Source organism: Lissotriton helveticus, chromosome 6 (genome assembly GCF_964261635.1).
Source record: "Lissotriton helveticus chromosome 6, aLisHel1.1, whole genome shotgun sequence".
In the NCBI taxonomy this organism is placed as follows: Eukaryota; Metazoa; Chordata; class Amphibia; order Caudata; family Salamandridae; genus Lissotriton; species Lissotriton helveticus.
The window spans coordinates 1857183312-1857205797 of NC_136067.1; positions in this window are offsets into that span (position 1 = coordinate 1857183312).

A 22486-nucleotide genomic window follows, 5' to 3' on the forward strand; every position below is an offset into this window, starting at 1 on the left:
CCTTCTGGAAAGTCATTAATGACCCTTGTTTTCAAGATTCCAACAAACCCAAGTTAGCATGTCACATTTTACCAGAGTCTTGGCTTGAGTACGTCCAAGGTCTCTACAATCATGGCAGTATCGACAATCTGACTGTAGCAGAGGAAAGAAGCGCAGGCCCAACCCAGACAATTTTTTCCCAGAAAGAGATAAAGGTAGGCATTGAGGGTTTGTCAAGGAACAAGGCCCTGGGACCCGATGGGATCCCCCCAGACCTCAGCCAGGTAGAACTCTGGGCACCTATACTAACCAGAGTTATAAATGCAGCAGTGAAGTCAGGTATGCCAAAGTCCTGGTCCATGGCCATAATAGTCCCCATTTTCAAAAAGGGTAATAGGGACAGTCCACAATGTTACCGGCCCATTTCCCTTATTGATGTAACAGTGAAAGTCCTAGGCATGGTCATCCTTAACCGTTTAATGGACTGGGTGGAAGAAAATGACATAATCACTGATACTCAGTATGGGTTTAGGTATGGCCCTTCAACTTCCGGTCAGTGTCTTAATCTATATCTTTTGGTAGCCAAGTACACTGTAGCCAGTGATGAAACAGTGTACTTGGCTTTCATGGACCTGACGGCAGCTTCAGATCAGGTAAACCGAAAGAAACTGTGGGAACTAATGGGGGCTCTTGGAGTTGATCCAGGACTGATAAACATACTAAGAGTGTTGCACCAGAACACTTCTGCCCAGGTCAGATACAACGAGGAAGAAAATACCACTGACTCCTTCCCATGTTCTCGGGGAGTGAGACAGGGCTGTATCCTGGCTCCTTTCCTATTTACTTTATATATAAATGGTTTAAATCAGGCGCTCAGTGCTCTGGGGGTGGATTGCCCTAGGATAGAAAGAAGAGGGATCCCCGTCTTGCTCTACGCGGACGACGCGGTGCTTCTGGCTCGCACCGCGCGTGGACTCCAACGCCTCATAGACGGCTTTGTCCGTTTTATGGAAAGTTTAGATCTGTCCTCCAACTTCTCGAAATCATATATTATGGAAATGGGAAAAACATCAAACAGGAAATTTAACTACATGATTGGCACTTACTGTTTGGGGCAAAGTGCGGGCATTTTCATGTCTAGGGATCTTATTTGATAGCCGCCTCAGTTTTAAAACCCTGGCAGACGAGAAATGAAGCACCCTAAGTAGTTCTGTTGGTGCAATTATGAACTTCGCACGAAGGTTGGGTCGCTGGTCCCCGGAGAAAATACTTAAATTGTATAGTTCCATATGCTGTGCCAAGGTTTTGTATGGCATTGAGGTCTGGGGCTTCATTGATCCACAGAAGTTACAAACTGAAGAAAATAAATATTTGCGGCAGGTGTAGAAAGTACCCCAGAGTACTCAAAAGCATATCATCCACGAGGAACTGGACCTCACTTACATTAGTGATAGGTTGCAACTTATTACTATCACATGTTGGATTTAAATATGGACAAACCCCGAAGCCTCACTAAGCCAGCGGATAATAATGGACTGTATTGCCCGGGATCGGGGTCGAAACATCCCTTGGCTTAAATACGTGAGGGAAACTTTGACGGGCCTGGGTTATGCTGATCATTTTAATCATCTGACAAATTTGTTACCCCAGGACAAGGGCCTCATTAGGATGGAATTTTTAAAGCACGTGGTATCCATTAGAGAAGACAGGGAGCTGTCCAAACCATCGGTGAGAGCTCACCTGTTGGCCAAATCTTGCCCGGGCATGGAACCATATCTTTCCATCCTTCACAATGCACAAGACAGATTTTTAATGACCCGATTCAGGCTGAACCTACTCCATCACATCTTGGCAGTTCCCGCAGGGTACACATTTTCTACAGAGATGAAGGGTCTGTGCGGCTGCGACCAACGGTCTCCGCAGAACACGCTTCACTTTGTTTTACTATGCCCACACTATGCCCGCCCCAGGAAGTTATTTTTGAAAAGCATTTGAAAAGAAAGCCAAGTTCAAACAGGCAAAGGTGGCCCTACTGTTTTTTAAACTGTCCACGGATGTTTATACACTCTTTTGCACTGTTAACTTTCTTAGATTGGCTGTGAGACTTAGAAACTCTAGAGGTGAGGGGTGAATGCTTTTGATTTTAGCACTTGATAGATTTTAAATGTAACTCATCTTTGATCTCTGTGCTGACCCACTCTAATTGAGGACAACTTATATTAGACCCTTAAGATGAATTTGATGGAGAAGTGGTACTATTTTATGAACAGATTGTATATATATTTTTAGTCTGGTTTAAATTTTATGTGATGTTTATTTTTTTAACATGGTTCTTTTATGGTATTGTTCAATGCCGAATAAAGATATTTTGATGATGATGATGATGACTGTGCCTTACTATTTCCTTTTAACCAGTGATTGTTTATTCTGGAAAGAGAACAACAGATATGAATCCATATTGTGGTTTGCTCATGGGCATCCCCTAACTCCACACTCAGTCAGGCACTGCTACTGGTGCCACATTCTTTAAAATATACTTGACACAAAGTTTTCTTGAAGTGCTAAACGTAAGGACTGCAAAATCAGTGTTACAAAACCATCTCAAAGAGCGTTTTGTGATTGTTTGTCACTTTTCACTTTGGTGATAATTCTTGTTTTTGTGTCCCTGTCTACCCGGTAAAGAGCAGTCCTATGTTTTTGCTCTTTGGGGGATTTGGAGGCTAGACTCTGACACCTCTACTGAGGAGTAAAAATAATAAAGCAGCGAGAGGCCATGGGAAAACGGAGAGAATGGTTATGGAATGAAGTAAATACATGTCTGGTCGTATCATGAACAGTTGCTCTGGCTCACAGTAGGAGCGAGTGTCAATTTTTATGATTGTTTTGTCTAAAGTGCATTCAGTTAATCTGACATTTCTTTACGTTAGAGCATTATTTTCACAATGCCCAGATCAGAGACCAGAAGAGGCAAACCCTGCCCTTCATTTTCAAGTGTGCCGTTGTTTGAAAATCATGCTCTATCTCAGAGAAATATCTGTGGTGCTTTCATGAACCCATTCTTATGTACTGCAGGTGCACAACGCCCATTGGGCTCAAAGGGCTCAAAGGGCCCCCTCCCAACCCACCTCGTGTGTGTCCGTCCGGCTGAGCACACACACAGCCGCACCCGAGTACCTCACAGGTCTCTTTAACAGACCATTTACTTGCTAACGAGGCTTTGTTTTGTTTTCATCCCTTCTTAGAGGCCCTGCATCTCCACTTGCTGGACGAATCAGCCCCCCCCACCCGAAATTACCAAGAATTACCAAGATGAAAACTACCAAGATTCTGAGAAGTTTTGTGAGCGGCAGAATCGGCACTTCGCACTAATTTTTCTGAGCTTACGTACTACGAAAATCAGCACGAACTGCACAATGCGGCACACAAGAGGGTGCCACTTCTCTGCTTCTTCTCGAATAGATATACTACCAGAGTGGTAGGTTTCTCACCGCGAACTGTTGCGACCACCAGAGTTGACAAAATCTCCCCAGGTGTCATCCAAGAGCCTGAATAACACCCTAGGGGACGCCAATTCTCGCTCGCCAATTTACCATTGGTGGGCCGTGCATGAGAAAAAACTCCACCACCATGCAGAAGTTGGCAGAGTTTTGCAGTAACTCCACGTTACAAGTGTAACGCAAAGTGGAATGGGCAAAATGCCGCAAACTACGCCTGCGGAGCAGAATTTATCGCCCACCCCTACTTAGAAACACGAAGAGGAAATTGTCCTAATTCAGAGGTTTTAAGAGTTAATGCATGTGTTGGAGAGATAAGCGGTGGGCAAAAAATTGGATATATGATGCAATCTCTGGTTATATTAATGTACTTTAGCCAGTGCAAGCACATAAATGGAGGTGCGCAGCTCTGCACTGAGCCAGCGCATCTGTTCATGATAGGGCACTCGAAGTAATGAAAAAAATAAATAAAAATAAAGCACACACACACGCGCACACACACGCACGCACTAGCATGCACAAAGTACCTAGAATACCCATAGCCTGGAAAAAAAAGCAGAGTTTGAAAATCCCACACCTTTAAAAAACATCTTTGTTCTGCATTTCATTTTAACATGGTTCGTTGCATATGCAAGGCTTAGGCAAGTCGGATCAACCAAGTGTTTAAATAGGTTCGTGTGGAAAAAAAACTGGAATTTCTGCAATTTCTCATTGTCAGACATCTCAGACTGATGGATCTGAGCGTTCTGTGATTCCTTGGCTTGTGATGATAAACTGCGCGGCTAATTTGGAGCACGGCGTAATCAGGCAGCCTTGCCTTGTATCATTGGAACATAGTATAATTAATACTGCAAATGCATTCACATAATTAGTTATGTGCATAATGAGCATGGCCAACTCTCTTAATAATCTCCTGAGTTATTCAACATCTTTTATTTAGCTTTTTGTCAGTTTGCGCGTATATCATGCCAGGCGCTCAATGTGAGTGTGGTATAAAACTGTCTTTTTAACAGTCCAGAAGAATGCACAACATAAGTAATGTTCACATAAAACATGAGTCTTGTCACAGCAGATGTCATAAGAGCAAAGATGTGCCAGAATGTTCTTCAGGCTGATTTGCATTTATTGAATTTTTGACTAGATGAAAAGAAATGCACTTGACCCTGTGGCCAAGATAGTGTCAGCAGTGTTTGAAGAAAAAATAAATTGCTTTTTAATTATTGAGCTAAAGCAACATAAATAACATAAACTCCTACCATTTGGTTTGGCGGGAGGAGACCAGGTCAAGAGGAGATCTGTTGAGCTGCTGTTTTCCATGACTGGGGGTCGCTGGCCTTCGGGGGCAGCTTGGGCTGTCATTATCGTCAATGGAGGGCTCCGCAAACACCCCCCTCTGGTGCATGCCTGAACCGAGCAATTATACTTGGTAAAAGGAGCCAAGTTCAGCAGAGTTGTTGCGGTCTCCGTGCCCTCATGCAGCACGCGCGGCTCGGTCCACGCGGCCGAGGAGCACGTCAGCATGTATCTCTCAATGGGCCCCGACGCATTGGATGGAACTGTCCAATGGAACGAGGAGGAGCGTGGCCCAGCAGGGCTGACGTGGATTAAATCAATGGCTCCAGTCGGGACCCCGGATTGTGTTCTGAGTGTCACTGGTAAACTTCTCGTGCTGCTGTGCACATTGCTTGTCTCGATGTGGTACGAGTAAAAGGTGTAAGGTGACAAGCCTACGTCGATGAAGCTCTGAAGACCTACAAGAAAGGGAAACAGTGATTACCTGTGTTTCATAAAAAGGCAGGCATTGGTTTTCCTAATTTGCATTTACAACTGTTTTGTACTTAAGTTTCGAATCGATACATACGATTAGTTTAGCGAACTTCCAAACATCAAAGGGACAAGCATATAAACAACGAAGCATCCCCACACAACAGATCTATTTGCATATTACTGGCACACAGCTGTAGACGTTCAGTTACATGGGCCACAGTTGATACATTCACTTTCACCTGTGATAGATTCGAGGCTGCCAGCAGTTGCAATGCTCTTGAACAGTGGCTCTAAACCTTTTTACTTCTGTGGACCCCCACTTAACCATCACTGGATTCCAGGGACCCCCACTGCATCATTATGTATATCCAGGGACATTTATTGAGTCACTAATGGAAGCTGGGCATCAACGCTTAATCGATTTAGAGGATTTAAACCTCATACAATCAACAATACAGAAATAAGCCTTCCTCAAACAATACGCAAATTATACAATATTTAATTTAATTGACAAACATATATAAAAAAAATCATAATTTGCATTTTATTGGGAAGGTTTGGGTTTTTCTACATTCAATTGCGGCCACCTACAATCCACACTATATTCTGTTTGATGCCTTTGCACAGTTTCCACAAATCATTTTGATGGGACCAACTTAATATTTTAGCTTCAAAATTAAACAATTTTCACAAAGGAACAATTGAACATTTTCAATTTTGCTTCTCTATAAACACCTTATGAACCTGTTTTTATTATTTACATTTCTAAGCTATTGTTGAACCTTCCCACACCACAAGTAAGCCCCGGGCCCAGGGTAAGAACCGCTGTTCTAGAATGTAGTCTTTAGTTTTACTTTTGTAGTGCTTCAGTGCTACTAAAATGCACCTACTGCATCAGTGTTAAATGAGTGCAAAAAGGGGCAGGAAGTTTGATACTTCATATTTTTTACCAATATAAAATGGTGCTTCTATTTCTCATTATCTTAGAGTGGTTGAAATGGCTTAAATGATTGCACAGCGATCACATTTTAAGCAGACTGATGTTTAAAAATGAAAATTTTAATCTGGGCTCCTCACATAAACAATATTTAATAAAAAGAACAACTTTATTGGCTGATCATTTTCCATAAACATTAAAAAAGCAAAAATTACATTTTGGTGGTAAAATTAGAAAATAAATAAATACACGCAAGGTCCACTCATAGAAACGCCTTGCTCTTTCAGTGTATTTCATCCAGGATATTGAGGTCTTCTCAATATGAGACCAATGTATTTGTATGTCTCCCACAAATATCCTTTTATTTCCTTGCAGATAATAACAATGTGCGTGCATTGTAAAGGATGCATATACAAGGACAATTCACATCCCAAAAAGTGCTTCAAGGCGAGGAATTCACGGTGTTAAGTAAAGGTACATCCACTATCGATGCTATGAAGCCTGGTTGCCAGCTGCTTGAAAGCATACGCTCAATCCTAAAGGAGATACAGAAATGTGTTTTTATGGGAGGGACTAGCCCTCCTTTACACTATCAGGGCAGCATTTCTCGTTGTGAGGTGAGAGAACTATCAATAATATATTGCAGCAATGAGAGCTTTTCTGCATGGCATCCCTTCATTTTTCGTCTATGGACAAACCTTTGCCGGCATTATGACTATGTGATATTGTCATTCAGTGTCACAGTGCAAGTGCTCTGACCCCACAAACGTATGGGAACATTGTTCACTCCAATTTGGCTTATTTAACCTTTTCCCGCCTTGCTCAATACATCCCTTAGCTGATGGCTTGTATATTAAAACATTTCATTTAATTTTTTCATAGGAACTTTAGTCACTGCTGCAGCCCAAACGCCTGAACAGATTTACACTAAATTTGGCAGGAACCTAGATCTTGGTCCAGAGAGCGCACTTTTTGCAATTTGGTGTACTTCCGTTCAGTAGTTTTTGAGAAAGTAATGCTCACAGCTTTGTACATTTCATGCCACAGATCCCAAGCTAAGATCTGATTGGCTGCCACACATCAACAACATTGTAGCGGTAGCCATAATAGAACTCGGGGCTCTGTTCTGTGTCCTAGAAAAAAATCAAAACAGGCAGGCTAAGAGTACCCCGAATCATAGGTCGGGGGGGGGAAGTGGGGCAGAGGAATCTAACTTGGGGCCAAAACCTTTTTTTTATAAAATTGAAGACCCAAACAACACAACAAGCTCCTGCACTACTAAAATAAACTTGAGAACCCCGGGCTGGGTCAGGGCCCGTGGGGGGGTAGTGCAATACATTATTTAGATGAGGTGGCACCTGGCCTCCTTCCCGAGTCTCTGGCAAGCCATTGGGATACCGTCCCCTGAGTCAACACCAATAGAAAGGGGAAAGGCACACTGACCCCCCTGAGCCTCAACAGGCGTCAGGGACCCGATCCTCCAGATCGGGTCCCTGTATATATATATACACACTTAAAAAAGGGATGTTATAGTTAGACTCACATTTCACTTGTACAGAACCAATGAAATTCAACAGTTATAGTTGGTTGAGCTAACTAACCATAATTTATCCCTCCGCAATACACCCCTTATAATCTCACATATTGTATCACTCATGACTTGGTCAGTGACTTCACTGATGACATCACCGATGACATCATCCAGTGAGTAAGAGCATTTTCTAAACATTTATGAGTGTTAAAAATATATACCTAGGTACTACAAAAGTTAAAATAGTTTACTTTGTGTAATACTAATAAGTGATACTATTTCTAACATACATTATGTGAGTGGCTGTGTGACTGTGTGTATCCATGTGGGAGTTGGTGTCTGAGTGCCCATATGGGCATGTGAGTTGGTGTGAAAGTGAATGTGAAGGGATTTATAGAGCGTACGGCTACTCGAGAGTGTCCCGGCGCTGTACGCTCTGTGAATAGAAGCAGATACAGTAGGAAATTGCAGAGAGAAAAGACAGGTCTTAATCTTTTTCTTAAAACCGGCTTCAATAAATCAATCAATCAATCAATAGGGGAATTTGTAGAGCCCACTACTCACCCATGAGGGTCTCAAGGCGCTTCAGCCATTGTTTGATGCAGGTCAAAAGGGAGCTTTTTCCAACATACAGAGCCCAGGAAGAAAAAGGAACAGCCTCCCACAATGGACAAACCAACCATAGGGACCTTGGACAGATGATTACCAGATGAGCGTAAAACTCTTGCCGCGCTATAGAAAGCAATCCTAGGCAAAAGATAGTCAGGACCAGAATGGTGGCAATCCCTATGCATTAAGAGTGTTACTTTAAAAAGAATGCATTTTCCAATGAGAAGCCAGTGCAAATTGCGCATATGACAGGAAATATGTTCCTGCCTCTGCAAGCCCAGAATCAGTCGTGCTGCTGCATTCTGAAGGACCTGAAGTCTATTCAGGAGATATTTTGGTAACCCTGCATATAATGCATTGGCATAATCCAATCTGGACATCACCAGGACCAATACCACAGTAATCTTCGATGAAAAAGATAGAAAATGCAGAATTGTTTTGTCATATGCAAGATGCCAAAGCAGACACCGACTACTGACATAATTTGATTATGAAATGACATTTTATTATCAAATTTGATCCACAGAATTTTTAGAACAGCAACTTGAGTGTCTGGTGAAGGCACTTCTGAAGGCCAGTGAACATCGAATTGTATGGCAAAGTTATGTCCAAAACTAAAAACCTCTGTCTTCTCTGTGTTGCATTTCAAATGGCTGCTTATCAGCCATTGAAAAACAGCTAAGAGACATGGCTGAATGACCTCTGAATCACTGGAAGCCCCTTACTGAAGGTAAAGAGGATCTGGGTGTCATCACCATAGGAAATAATCTTACCCCAAATGATTTGACCACCTTAGCTATGGGGGACAAGAAGATGGTAAACATAGTGGGACTAAGTGCAGAGCACTGAGGGACTTAGACTGACACTCTTTGATTGACAGAAGAGTAAGGGAGTAGCAAATCTTCCTGACTCCTGTCCTCAAAAAAGGACTTAAGCCAATTCCAGGCATTATCTCTAATGGCAATCTCACCAAAGCGTGCGAGAAGCCTGTCGTGTGACACTGTTTCGACTGATGCAGACAGGTCCAACAGTACCAGGACTGCCCTACTGCCCGCAATCTTATACAATCCGAGACCTCCACCAAGGCAGTCTCAGTACTATGCCTAGATCTAAAGCCCAACTGGCTCAGATGAAGAAGCCCATTGGCCTCTAGTTAACTTGAGAGCTGTCGATTGACAGATTTTTCAACTAATTGAGTGGCTGTATGGGTGTATTCATTTGTGTGTGAGTAGCTGTGTAGGTGAGTAAGTGGCTGTGTGAGTGTCTGTATTGGGGAGTGAGAGGGTGGGTGTGTCAGAGGTTGTATGGGTGAGTGAATGGCTGTGTAAATTACTGTATTGGTGAGTGAGTGAGTGTGTCAGTGGCTCTATGGGTGAGTGAGCAGCTGTGTGAGTGGATGTATGGGTGGGTGTGTAAGTGACTATGGGTGAGTTAGGTGGTGTCTAAATGGCTGGATGAGTGAGTGGCTGGCTCTGTAAGTGGCTGGCTGTGTAAGTGGCTGTATAGGTGAGTGAGTGGATGTTTGAGTGGTGTTTGGTTAAGTGAGTTGGTGTGTTGTAGAGTAAGTGTCTCTGTGAACGGATGCATGGGTGAATGAGCAGATGTGTGAATGCTTGTATGGATGTATGAATGGGTATGTTAGTGGTTGTGCAGAGGTGTGAGTGAGTTTGTGAGTGCTTGTATGGGTGTGTGAGTGTCTGTGCTACGAGGCTGTATGGTAGAGTGAGTGGGTATGTGAGTTGCTGTATTGGTGAATATATGTGAGTGAGTAGCTGTATCAGTGAGTGTGTGGCTGAGTGAGTGGTTGTATTGGTAAGTGACTTCTATTAATAGCTGTACGGGTGAGTGGGTGGCTGTGTGAGTAGATGTATGAGTGAGTGGTAGTGTAAGTACTTGTATGAGTCTGTGAATGGGTATGCAAATGGTTGTGTGGGTTTGTGTGTCACTGACCATGTCATGAGTGATGTAATATGTGAGGTCATAAGCAGGGCATTGCAGGGGCCTAAGTTAAAGTCAACTGAGCTAACTATAACTGTTGAATTTCACTGGTTTTGTACGAGTGAAATGTGAGCCTAAATTTAACATCCCTATAACCTTGTTTTTTTTGAGAGAATTTCTAAGGTTAATGTTATTCCCTAAATATAACGTCCTTGCAAACTTTGTTTTTTTCAAGCAAATTTCTAAGGTTTTTAAAAATGTTATTTCCTAACTATAATCTGTAACCTTTGAGGCTAAGTGAGTGAGTGCATGAGTGTCACAGTGGGTGTGTGAGGGAGTGGGTGAGTATCTCAATGGGTGTGTGAGTGAGTGAGTGTCTGTATGGAACTGGGAGTGGGTGCATAAGTGTCTTAATGGGTGTGTGACTGGGTGCGTAAATGTCTGAGTGAGTGACTCAGTGGATCTGTGGGTAAATGCATGAGCATCTGAGTGGGTCTGTGAGTGTGTACATTAGTCTGTGAGTGGATGTGTGAGTCTCTGAGTGGGCCTGTGATAGGCTGTGTGAGTGGCTGAGTGAGTCTGTGAGTGGGTGTATGTGTCTGAGTGGGTGTATGAATGAGTGGGTAGGTGTGAACAGTGACCTTGTGTGCATTTTGGAAATGTGATTGGTCATGGTGCCTCTTTATTCAGATATATGTGATAACATTAATCCGCCTACAGAGAAGATAACAAGACTACAAAGCCAAAAATCTCCACCAAACAAGGGTCCTTCCTCTTAACTATGTGAAGTAAGTGCTTCTTTGTTCAGCAGAAATGTCCTCATATTCCTCAGCATCAAGAACTCATCAACAAAATTAGCGGGTAACACGCAGGGGATGTCACTTGTTAAGTTGTCCGACATCCTGGCAAAAGGGAGGAAGGCCTATGGATACTACAAATGTGGGCAGGGCCAAACATGTAAGCATCAAAGTGATTTCTACATTTACAGACTCCTAGCATTTTAAAGGGAAAACCATTGACTTTGCTCTCACCAGGAGAGAACAAGAAAGAACCAACTCGTCACAGCACATTCAGATTGCGCTACAGTAGATCAACGTTGTGCTCACCATTAAGGATTTCAGATCATTTTTCAACATGGAAATGCTGAAAAAACACACTTGATTTGCCTTCGCCAAGCTCAGGAGTTAAGATCATATGTCCTTTACAGAAGTGGAGCTTCAACAGGGGCACCTGTTATGTTTATATTTGTAAGTGTTTCTTGTTGAGGTTTAATTTCTGAAAAGTAAGCACCAGGTACAGAACGTCCCCGGGGACTCCTTCCGGTGGGGGCCGGCCACAACTTAATAGAGCAGCCCCCTCCCGGGCTGATTTTGGCCCAGGACCCCCTTCCCCTGGGTCCAACAACAATACATCTGAGAAGGGAGGTCACACAGCCCCTTTCCCAGGCCGATCTTGTTCACTGGGACCTCTACAATTCAATGGCGAAGGGGCCCCCCTCGCTGGGCCAGTTTAAGCTCCGGGGATGTCATCCCTGGGAACTGGACTTAACTGAAAGGGGGGGTGGCCACGGAGCGCTATTCCCTGGGCAGATTTTGCCCATGGTGACCCCATCCCCAGAGGCCCAGCCATGTATCCCTGAATGTCCTTTTCCCAGCCAGGGCACCCGATGTGCAGGATGGGGACTGCGGAGGAGCCTCAAGGCCCCCACGGTCGCAACCGTCACCCAGTCTCCATTGCTATTGCACAGAGGTAGCTACTGGAATGCAGCAGAGTGGTGTATAAAAGTCAACAGAACCCAGAGATGGCAGAGGTTATTCATCATTGATGTTACTTCAAATGTCATTCGTTATGGTATTAATGATGTCATAGAGCCTTTATGTGATACCATATGTGAGGTCATAAGCAGCACATGACCATGGTGCAAGTTATAGTGTCGTCCAGTTAACTAGAACTGGTGTTTTTCATTGTTTTTTTTATTTTTTAGATTAACATGTTCCATTTTAACTTACATTTTCACCCAACTATATTGTCACTTTAACCTTTGTTTTTTCCACTGAACATCTATGTTTTTAAAACATTTAAAATAAGATATTTTACAGTACCTATGTATAACATCACTTTAGCCTTTTTTGAGTGTGAATTTCTAGGGTGTTTTTGTTAACCTAAAGTAATATTTTCTTACCAAACCTTTACAGACCAGAGGTGTGTGGCGTGGAGTTGGGTGCATGGCATGGCAGCGGACAGACCGTGCACTCGACCCTCTGTGGACACACCTATCACCCATTGCTGACCATCTCTCTGGTGAAGCAACTCCCAAAGGTCCCACTTTGTATTTTTTTTAGTTGCTGTGGTACTTTCTACAATTTTCATAGGGTCTGTGGTGGGCATTGCAGTAGTACCGCAGTGTTGCAAAAAAAGAATCTTTGTAATTTTCTTAAGGTTATGGCCAGCCAATCGCGTACCTTTCATGCAAAAAAGAAAGGGAGTCCCGAGTAGGGCCCAAGCTTTAGGCAGATAGCGGTTCCATTTTATGGAACACTTTACAACAGAACTGATAGTCTGAAACTGCTCACATTAAACATCTGTTTTTCTAGTAGAATTTTTAAGTGTAAGATTATTACAGTGCCGTCCACGGTAAGCTAGAAAAGGTTCTATTGATTCCAGTTGGCTTGGATTGTGTTTTACTGGTAGCTATGGCACAGAGCAGACAGTCTTGACTTAGAGAAATTGTGCAACAAATTTATAGATATCCAAACAGTTGAATAGTCAAAAACACAATGGTTGGACTTGGCCCTTTTTGCAGGGTCATCCCTAAACTTTTTGCCTTTCCCCTAGCCTTTTTTTCTGACATGGTGTTGGTGGTTTTAGGCCTCGGGGCACTTTAGAACTGCTGTCCAGTGTAAAGTGTGTGCGCTCTCTGTGTAAATATGGTAAGGTTGGTCTACACCTGTTTGGACTATTTAATTTACCTGTCAGTCCCTTGTAAAGTGGTATCTCCTATACACAGGGCTGGTAAATTAAATGCTACTGGTGGGCTTGCAGCGCTGATTGCGCCACCCACCAAAGTAGAATTTCAAACCTGTCTCAGGCCTCTGCCATTGCAGGGCCTGTGCGCGGAGTGTCACTGCCGCTGTGACATGGCACTTAAAGTGTGTGCCATGTCCGTGACCCTCTTTTACTACATGTCAGTCACCCCTAAAGTAGGCACTAGCTAGCCCTATGGGCAAGGTGCATTGTAGGTAAAAGAGAGGACATGTACCCTAAGTATGTGACATGTCCTGGTAGTGACAAAGAGTCATTTTGGTTTCTCACTACTGGGGGCTGGCCTCCCATAGAAATGCATCAGGTATTCCCTGATAAGTGTTTCAGTGTTAATTGATGATATGAGAGGCACAGTGTGGTCAAGTTTGGTATATTTGGAATAGTGATAATAAATGCTGCGCAATGGTGTGTGCAGATTTATTATACCTATTTTAGAAATGCCACTTTTAGAAGTTGGCATTTCTGTGTGCTATGTGTCTGCCTGTCTGATGTGAATTGCATGCCTGCATTTTGAGTGACAGGGGCTGGTGAGGTGTGTGTGGCTCCAGGAGGGGCAGGGTGAGTCAGCGCTAGGCTGAATGGGACATCTGCATTTGGAGTAGGTGGGAGGAGAAGTCCCTGATCCCTAAATAGGATGGTGACTGCCCTAGTGAAGGCTGGCTCTGTCCTCCTGTGGTGTGTCTATGATGAGCCCCCACCTAACAATGGGGAAGAGGAGCCCTGTCAACATAGAGCTCCAAATCCCCCCTGAACCAGTTGCATATGGTTCCCCCAAAGCTCTGTGCTGGCGCAGACAAAGAGAAATGGTGTATAAGTACTGGGGCTGTGACCCCATGAAGATGTGCTGTTCCTGTGCTACTGGGGCATGCTGCTGCTGGGGGCCCAGGAGGAACCGCCATGGGGTCTTGCCTACCTGCTGGAGGGCCCTGTGTGCTGGCCTCCCTGGGCCCAGCTATGCCCCTTGGACTTTTTTAGGATTTTAGCACCTCGTGAGCACTTTATTTTCTCTCCCAGGACGGGGGGAGTGCTGGGGCCCTGCAGTGCTGAGCTGCAATGTCTGGTGAGGGAATGCCCTGCTGTGGGACGGGGTGGGAGCCCACCTCGCATTTCTACCGCATTTTCTGCCTTTATGGTTCTCGAAGCGGGTGCCCACCCTGCATTTGCATCTACTCTAGCCACGCTGTGTTATGACCTAAGCGGGAGCCTACCCCGCTCTTTTGGTGCTTTTTTAATGGTGGGTGCCCACCCAGCAATCTTATTTAAATTAAGCGGGTGTCCACCCACATTTGGCTGCATATTGGCAGGTGCCCACCCCGCGCTGTGGATAACCTTTAAAACTGAAGCGGGATCCCACCCTGCCGGTTCAAGCCCCCCTGCGTGAGGCCGCCGCCGAGAACACCGAGAATCAACAAAGGGGCCGCCACGCTGCCCTTGGCGACCTGGAAGGCAGGCCAGTTACCTGGCGTGGGCGGGCCCGAGGCAGTAAGCGGTAGCGTGGCTGAGCGGGGTTCCCGTGCATGGTGAGAGCCTCACAGTTCTGATTGAGAGAAGCCCCGATAAGGAGGGGGCTCACTGAAGTCTGTCGAGTGCCAGAAGCGGTGCACAAAGTTGCGGCGGGGTGGTGGTGACAGTGGGGGCCCGAGACATTGTCGGTGCCTGCCCCCACCGCAGTTAAGGAGAAATGGCCCACGGCATTAGCAGAGGAAGAGGAGAGAGGCTCCAACGAAGGGCGGACCTGCCAAGGCACATTGTCGGTGCCTGGGGACTGCCAGGTGGTGAACGGAACCTGCGGAGTCACCCACAGAGAGCCCGGTGAATGGGGCTCAGTTGTACACTGGTTGGGGGTGGTGTTGGGACACATTGCCAGTGCCCTCCCCCTGTGGTAGTGTTTAGGGCACCGTGAGTGCCCGTGCTGATTTTCCAGCTGCCCCGCCAGACAGGGGGCAGCTGCAACGTGTAGGCTTTTCTTTTGAACTTCAGAGTCCCGGAAGGGGCTCACAAGGCACAGTGGTGCCCGTGCCATTTCCAGCTGCCCTACGAGAGCGCAAGCAGCTGCAATGTTTGGGGGCAATTAGTTGATGAGGAGGGAGGTGAGTTACACTCAGCCAAGCCCCAGTGCATTGTGCCCTTTTTGTCTGCTGCACTGGCAGTCAGAGGGCCAGTAGACGGTCCTGTAGGAGCCCTGACTTTCTGGACATAGGGCATTTGAGCCCCAGGGTAAGGCCAGTTGGGCAGGTGGTAGCTGTGTGTACCAGGAGGGCGCAAGGCAAGGGCCTTGGGTAAGGTGATGTATACACATGGTCAGTGTACTGTGGTGCACTGCTGTTTCATGGCATAACATGTTTGATGCCTAATGTGATTGCCTAATGTGATTTATGCACCCTGATTTATGCCTCTAATGATGTTTATGCTCATGAGGTTATTGCATAATGTGTTTATGTTTAGGATGTTTAGGCGTAATGTGTTATGCTGGTGAGGCCTAGTGCGTAATGTGTTTATGCTAAGGAGGTCTGGGCCTAATGAGATGTATTGCCTAATGTCAAAATCAAAAAGGACTAGCTGCATTTAAGGGGAAGGAGACTCAATGAAGTACGCGTGCCGGCAAACCTGTTGGTTTGTTCAAGAAGCCCTCACCCACCAACCTAGTTGGTGGCATGCTTCATCATCGGGCCCACCACAGTGACACCGAGTGTGTCCCGGGTGTGCTTCAACGCCAGGTTACTGCGGAGCTGGTATATTCGCTGAGTGTGCTGTGTAGTGAGTGAGAAAGTGAAAGTTAAAAAGCTATACAGTGGGTCCCAGTACCCATGGGTAAATAGATATACTTTAATTACTGGGCCCCTGTTAGCTGTTTAAAAGGCAGACGGACGTGTTGGAGTACGAATTATGACCTCCTGCGTCCTGTGTGGTCTACATGTTTCAGCCAGGCCTTTTTTAGTTTAAAACTGGCTTTCCTCAGGACCAAGTGAGTATGTGAAAAAGTGCAATTAAATAAATTAACTAAATTATAGTGGTTGTGTCATTTTGGCTATGTGTCGCACTCTCTAAGGTGCTATATGTGTGAGAGGGGGATTCCCTCTCGCTTTGACAGGCTATTTGCTGTACCAAGCTTCCTTGGGTCACCTGGCAGAGAAAGAGACCGGAATTGCCGGTCTAGATCCTCCTTGGACCTATCGTCCTTCTGCGGTGCCCGAAATGCGCAGGAATCCCCCTCTCACACATATAGCACCTTAGAGAGTGCGACACATAGCCAAAATGACACAACCACTATAATTTAGTTAATTTATTTAATTGCACTTTTTCACATACTCACTTGGTCCTGAGGAAAGCCAGTTTTAAACTAAAAAAGGCCTGGCTGAAACATGTAGACCACACAGGACGCAGGAGGTCATAATTCGTACTCCAACACGTCCGTCTGCCTTTTAAACAGCTAACAGGGGCCCAGTAATTAAAGTATATCTATTTACCTTCGGGCACTGGGACCCACTGTATAGCTTTTTAACTTTCACTTTCTCACTCACTACACAGCACACTCAGAGAATATACCAGCTCCGCAGTAAACTGGCGTTGAAGCACACCCGGGACACACTCGGTGTCACTGTGGTGGGCCCGATGATGAAGCATGCCACCAACTAGGTTGGTGGGTGAGGGCTTCTTGAACAAACCAACAGGTTTGCCGGCACGCGTACTTCATTGAGTCTCCTTCCCCTTAAATGCAGCTAGTCATTTTTGATTTTGACATATAATCCCGGGGATCCGGACTAGCTTACCTAGTCCTCACTCTCTCCTTTGATCAGGTGATGTATTGCCTAATGTCATGCTAGGATATTTTAGGATGGTGTCTAATGCTAATGTGATAATGCTTAGGTTATTATGGTCCCAGTAGTTACTGGTTGTGTTTTTACTTTCCTGATCTGATGGCTCTGACCGTGGCCCGATTGGCTTGGTCCTGTATATAATCCCCTGTGAATATTGCCAGTACCAGCTGGCACAGTGTATCTAATGTGTTTATGACAATACAAAGGCTATTTTTATATAACCTTGTGTGGAGTTCCTTTTGTAGTATGCCTAGTGTGTTGCTGCTGTGTGTGTGTGTTGTGCAAACGCTTTACACATTGCCTCTGGGATAAGCCTGACTGCTCGTTCCAAGCTACCAAGGGGGTGAGCAGGGGTTATCGAGTGGTGTTTTCTGCCTGGCTTTGGTGCAAGCCTTAGCCAACAAGAAATCCCATTTTTAACAACAATAAAATAAAAATCCCACTCTAATTAATATGCATAGGGAATAAATGAATTACCAAAATGGCAAAATACCAATATGGGTAATCAGAGATGTGAATTTTAAATGAAAATTGCGCCAAAAAGCCTTAACCTCTAACGCAGGTCAACTGTTTTTGGTAGACTGAAACCTAAGTGTGATTTCAGGCTACTGCGATGGAGCGTGGAATTTCTATGCGAGTCATGCTAACCCCGGTCAGATGTTTTACCATGGACATAGTCTCTGAAACAGAATTCAAACTCCTTCAGCAGGGCCAGGTAGGAGGCTGTGACTGAGAAATCTTCACAAAGTCAGATAGGCTTTGGACAAGGACCCATAGAAGCCATTGGTTTTGACAGGTAAAGCACAGAGTGATAGAATGAAAAAAAGAATTTAATGCCCAGGGAAGTCCTCTCAAATGTTCATCGGTACCAAGTTATCAATATTGGTCCTGTTCAGTACTCTGTTTATTTGAGTTACCTAGAAAGAGAAACAATTTGTATAGTACTGATCTTGGTATTTCCTATACAGTTTTTTTTATTGTCACTGATATTTTGATGGAAAAAATACCTAATTTACCTTTGCTCTTGATAGACAAAGCAGCACAAGAAATACAACGGAGCCACCGTTATTGAATTCAAATGTTCAGCCTTGATGCTACAAAAAGTCCGATTGCTGACTTGCCCTAGTCGCCCTGTAGTATGGTAGTACATTTCTTATCTACCTACGGTTAGTACTCGTAGGCACTTACTATGGCGGCAATTTACTGACTGGTGGCTATTTTATTTTAAAAAAATGTTATCGACAAGAACATTTATTGCCGTTCTCAAAGTTTCGCAAAGAAGGATTTAGAATACCTCTATGTTTCTAATGACTTAGGAGTAATGTGCAATCTCGCATTATGCACTTACCCGGGTGTATTAATTCGGCCTCCCTGCTCCGTCTGTAATGGCGTCTGACGTCACGTCTTGGCAATTTGGATCGTGAAATGTAATTGGCTATCTGGCCCGTTGTTTAAATAAGAGACCTTAGCCTATTGGATATGGCTAATCCTATCTCGTGGTTCGATAGGACTGAGGTGCTCGTTCCGTCGTCATGGTTGCCTACTGATATTGATCATTTTTTGGACGAAAAAACATTATTGTCCTATCCTCGATCTATGTCATATTATTCTATTGCACGAAGTTAAAAATACATGGCAAGAAATGCGTTACTTACCTGTAACTGCAGTTATCCAGTATTAGTGTCTTTCATAGATTCACATGCCTGAATCATTCCCCGTCGTCGAGACGGGAGCCTCCGGTACATAGAAAAGCAATGTCCTATAGACATACATAGAGAAAAGTAGGCCTAAGGGCCTTGCCTTAGTAGCCTATCTATGTCCTTTTGTAAAAAGGACCAAACTCTAGAAGGTAGCCAATCAGCTACCACCTCCCTCTAGAACCTTCCTGTCAGAAGCCTCAGATTTTCGTACGCACCATGCTAGGTAGGCGTAATGCTGTTAGAGAGATAAGCAAGTCCTTCCAGGGGAGCCGGGAGGGTTGCATGTGAATCTATGAAAGACACCAATACTGGATAACTGCAGTTACAGGTAAGTAACGCATTTCTTATCCAGTATTATGGGTGTCTTTCATAGATTCACATGCCTGAATCAGAGTAGCAAGCAATACATTATGCACATTTCTGATGGAATAGCGTAAGCAGTCTGAGATAATACATATCATGTGACTAATAACCATCAAAAAGTAACAAGAAGAAAGTAAATAAATGTGCATACCAGCGAAGGATGGTGGGAAGGAGGAAGGCTCACCTCACTGGAATAGATGGCGAAGCACAGCCTGGCCCACAGCAGCATCCTGCATCAGTTCTGTATCAAGGCAGTAGTGCCTGGTAAAGGTGTGCGGCGACTTCCAGGTCGCTGCCCTGCCAATGTCCAGTATTGGCACACCAGCGAATAGCGCTGCCGATGTGGACACAGCTCTTGTAGAATGAGCTCTTACTTTAGAGTGCAATGGCCGTCCGGCTTTGTCATGGCAAAAGGCAATTGCAGAGGATATCCATCGTGAAATAGTTTGTTTGGAAAGTGGCATGCCTTTCCTCGGTCTGCTGAAAGCGATGAAAAGCTGATTTGTTTTCCTGAAATGTTTTGTTTTGTCAAGGTAAAACTTAAGACACCTCTTCAGGTCCAAAGAGTGCAGTGTTCTTTCAGCTGCAGTGCTGGGATTTGGGAAGAATGATCGGAGGACTAGGGGTTCATTTAAATGGAAGTCCAACGGGACCTTAGGAATAAATCGAGGGTTAGTTCTTAGAACCACTCTGTCTTCCTTGAACTGCATGAATGGATTTTGTATGGAAAGAGCCTGAAGTTCGCTGACCCTTCTAGCTGAGGTCAGAGCCAATAGGAGGGCTGTCTTCCAGGAGATGTATTTGACATCTGCCCTATGGATGGGCTCGAAAGGGTGTTTCATTAATTGGTTGAGTACCACATTGAGATGCCATGTTGGTGGAACCCTCCTTGGCCGAGGAAAGGATCTGTAGAGCCCCTTGAGGAATTGCTTAATTAACCTGTGGGACCAGAGAGAAGGCCCTTTTGAAGTTCTCTTAAACCGGGAAATTGCTGCCAGATGAACTCTGATAGAGGCGTGCGCAAGTCCCGATTGTGCAAGATGTAACAGATAAGGTAGGAGCTGCTCCGGAGTAACCCGAAAGGGATGGAGACCTTTATCCTTACACCAAATGCAAAAGCGTTTCCACTTTAAGGAGTAGGTCTTGTTTGTGCTGTCTGCTCTTGCTTTCGCGAGGACATCCTTGCACTCCTGTGGAATGTCTAGATGGTAGAACTCTCGGTACTCAGGAGCCATGCTGATAATCTGAGAGATTTCAGATTCGGGTGCAGAACTTGGCCGCTGGACATCGTGAGCAGGGATGGATGTTGGCCCAGACGGATTGGGGGTTGGACTGAGAGGCGATGGACGTCCGTGAACCAATGCTGCCTCGGCCAGAACGGGGCAATCAGAATCAGGGTGCAGTGCTCCGTTTTTATTTTCCGAAGGACTCTTCGTATCAGGGGAAATGGCGGAAATGCGTACGCAAACACGTTGCGCCAGGCGATGGAAAATGCATTTCCGAGGGACCGCGACTGGGGATGCCAACTTGCGAAGTTGCGGCATTTGGCGTTCTCCCTGGTGGCAAAGAGGTCGATCTGCGGTCTCCCCCATTCCGAAAAGATGCGATTCAGCACTTTTTGTTCGAGTTCCCATTCGTGGGACAGCGATCTTTGTCTCCTCAGAGCATCTGCTATGACGTTGTCCTTGCCTGGGACATACTCCGCTGTCAGCGTGATATTGTGGAGCGCAAGCCAGTTCCAAATTTTCTGCGATACGTGAGATAGTGCTAGCGAACGTGTCCCTCCCTGCTTGTTCAAGTAGTGCATTGTCGTGGTGTTGTCGGTCCTGACAAGCACTGGGGAGTTCTTGATGCGCGGGAGGAAAGCCTGCAGGGATAGGAAAACTGCCCTCAGCTCTAGGAGGTTGATATGGAGCTGTTGTTCCTGGCCCGTCCACTTCCGCTGATCTGCAATTCTTGAAGGACCGCTCCCCATCCCTGTAGGGAGGAACCCGGAGTTATGAGGTGTGGAGCTGCCGGCAGCAAGAATGGTAGTCCTTGCGAGAGGTTCTTGGGCGACCTCCACCAGAGCAAGGCTTTGGTCATTTGCTGAGTTATCACCATGTGATCCTCGAAAGAGCCTGTACTTTGAGTCCACTGCTTGGTCAAGGCCTCCTGCAGAGGGCGCATTCTGAGCCGACAGTGTGGAACAAGCAGGATACACGAGGACATCATCCCCAGGAGGGACTTGAAAGTATGGACCAGTAGGGTTTTCTTCAAGGCCACTGCGGTGGCCAGAGTGATAAGCTTGTGCTTCCTCTCCTGAGATGGGAATGCCTTTGAACATTCCGTTTTCAAAGTTGCTCCGAGAAAGGTAAGAACTCGGGAGTGCTGTAAAATAGACTTCTCGTGATTGAGCGTCAAGCCCAGTTGCTGGAAAAGATTGAGACAGGCGTTGGAGGACTCGGCTGCGCCTTTCATAGATGGTGCTTTCACCAGCCAGTCGTCCAGGTAAGGGAAGACTTGGTGTCCATGCTGTCGTAGGAAAGCTGCTACAGGGGAGAGGCACTTAGTGAAAATTCGAGGTGCCGATTTGAGGCCAAATGGGAGGACAGAGAATTGGTAGTGGTGACCCGCTACTGCGAATCTGAGGAATTTCCTGTGGCGATTGTGAATAGGGATGTGATAATATGCGTCTTGCAGGTCTAAAGACGTCATGAAGTCTCCTTCCTCCAGTGACCCCAAGATCTCCTGGATAGTCACCATACGGAATGATTGACTCTTCGAGAATGCATTGAGCGCCCGGAGGTCTAGAATGGGCCTCCATTTCTTCCCTTTCTTTTGTATTAGAAAGAAGCGGGAATAAAATCCCTTCCCTTTCTGAGCAGATGGGACTCGCTCTATTGCTCCTTTCTTTAACATTGAAGAGACCTCTTTAAGGAGTAATCGTAAATGTCCGTGTTGAAGCTTGCGAGGAGGAGTTGTCGGGGGAATTGAATTGAATTCCAACGAAGGTCCGAATTGGATCAATTGGCGCACCCACCTATCCGTTGTAATTGATTTCCAATTGTGGAGGAAGTGTGTTAGTTTTCCTCCAAGTGTGAAAGAACGATATTGAGGACGGACTGGCTGCTGGAAACGGTCATTGGCGTCCGCCAGCGGGTTTCCTCTGGTTCTTTCCCCTGTAGTTAGACCTTCCATACGAGGTCTGGCGACCTTGCTGCTGTTGTCGCAGTTGGTATTGCGATCGGCCTTGGTTATAGGAGTATGAGGATTTGCTCTGGTACGATCCTCTGTAAGAGGGCTGACCTCTACCCCTGCTCCCTCGA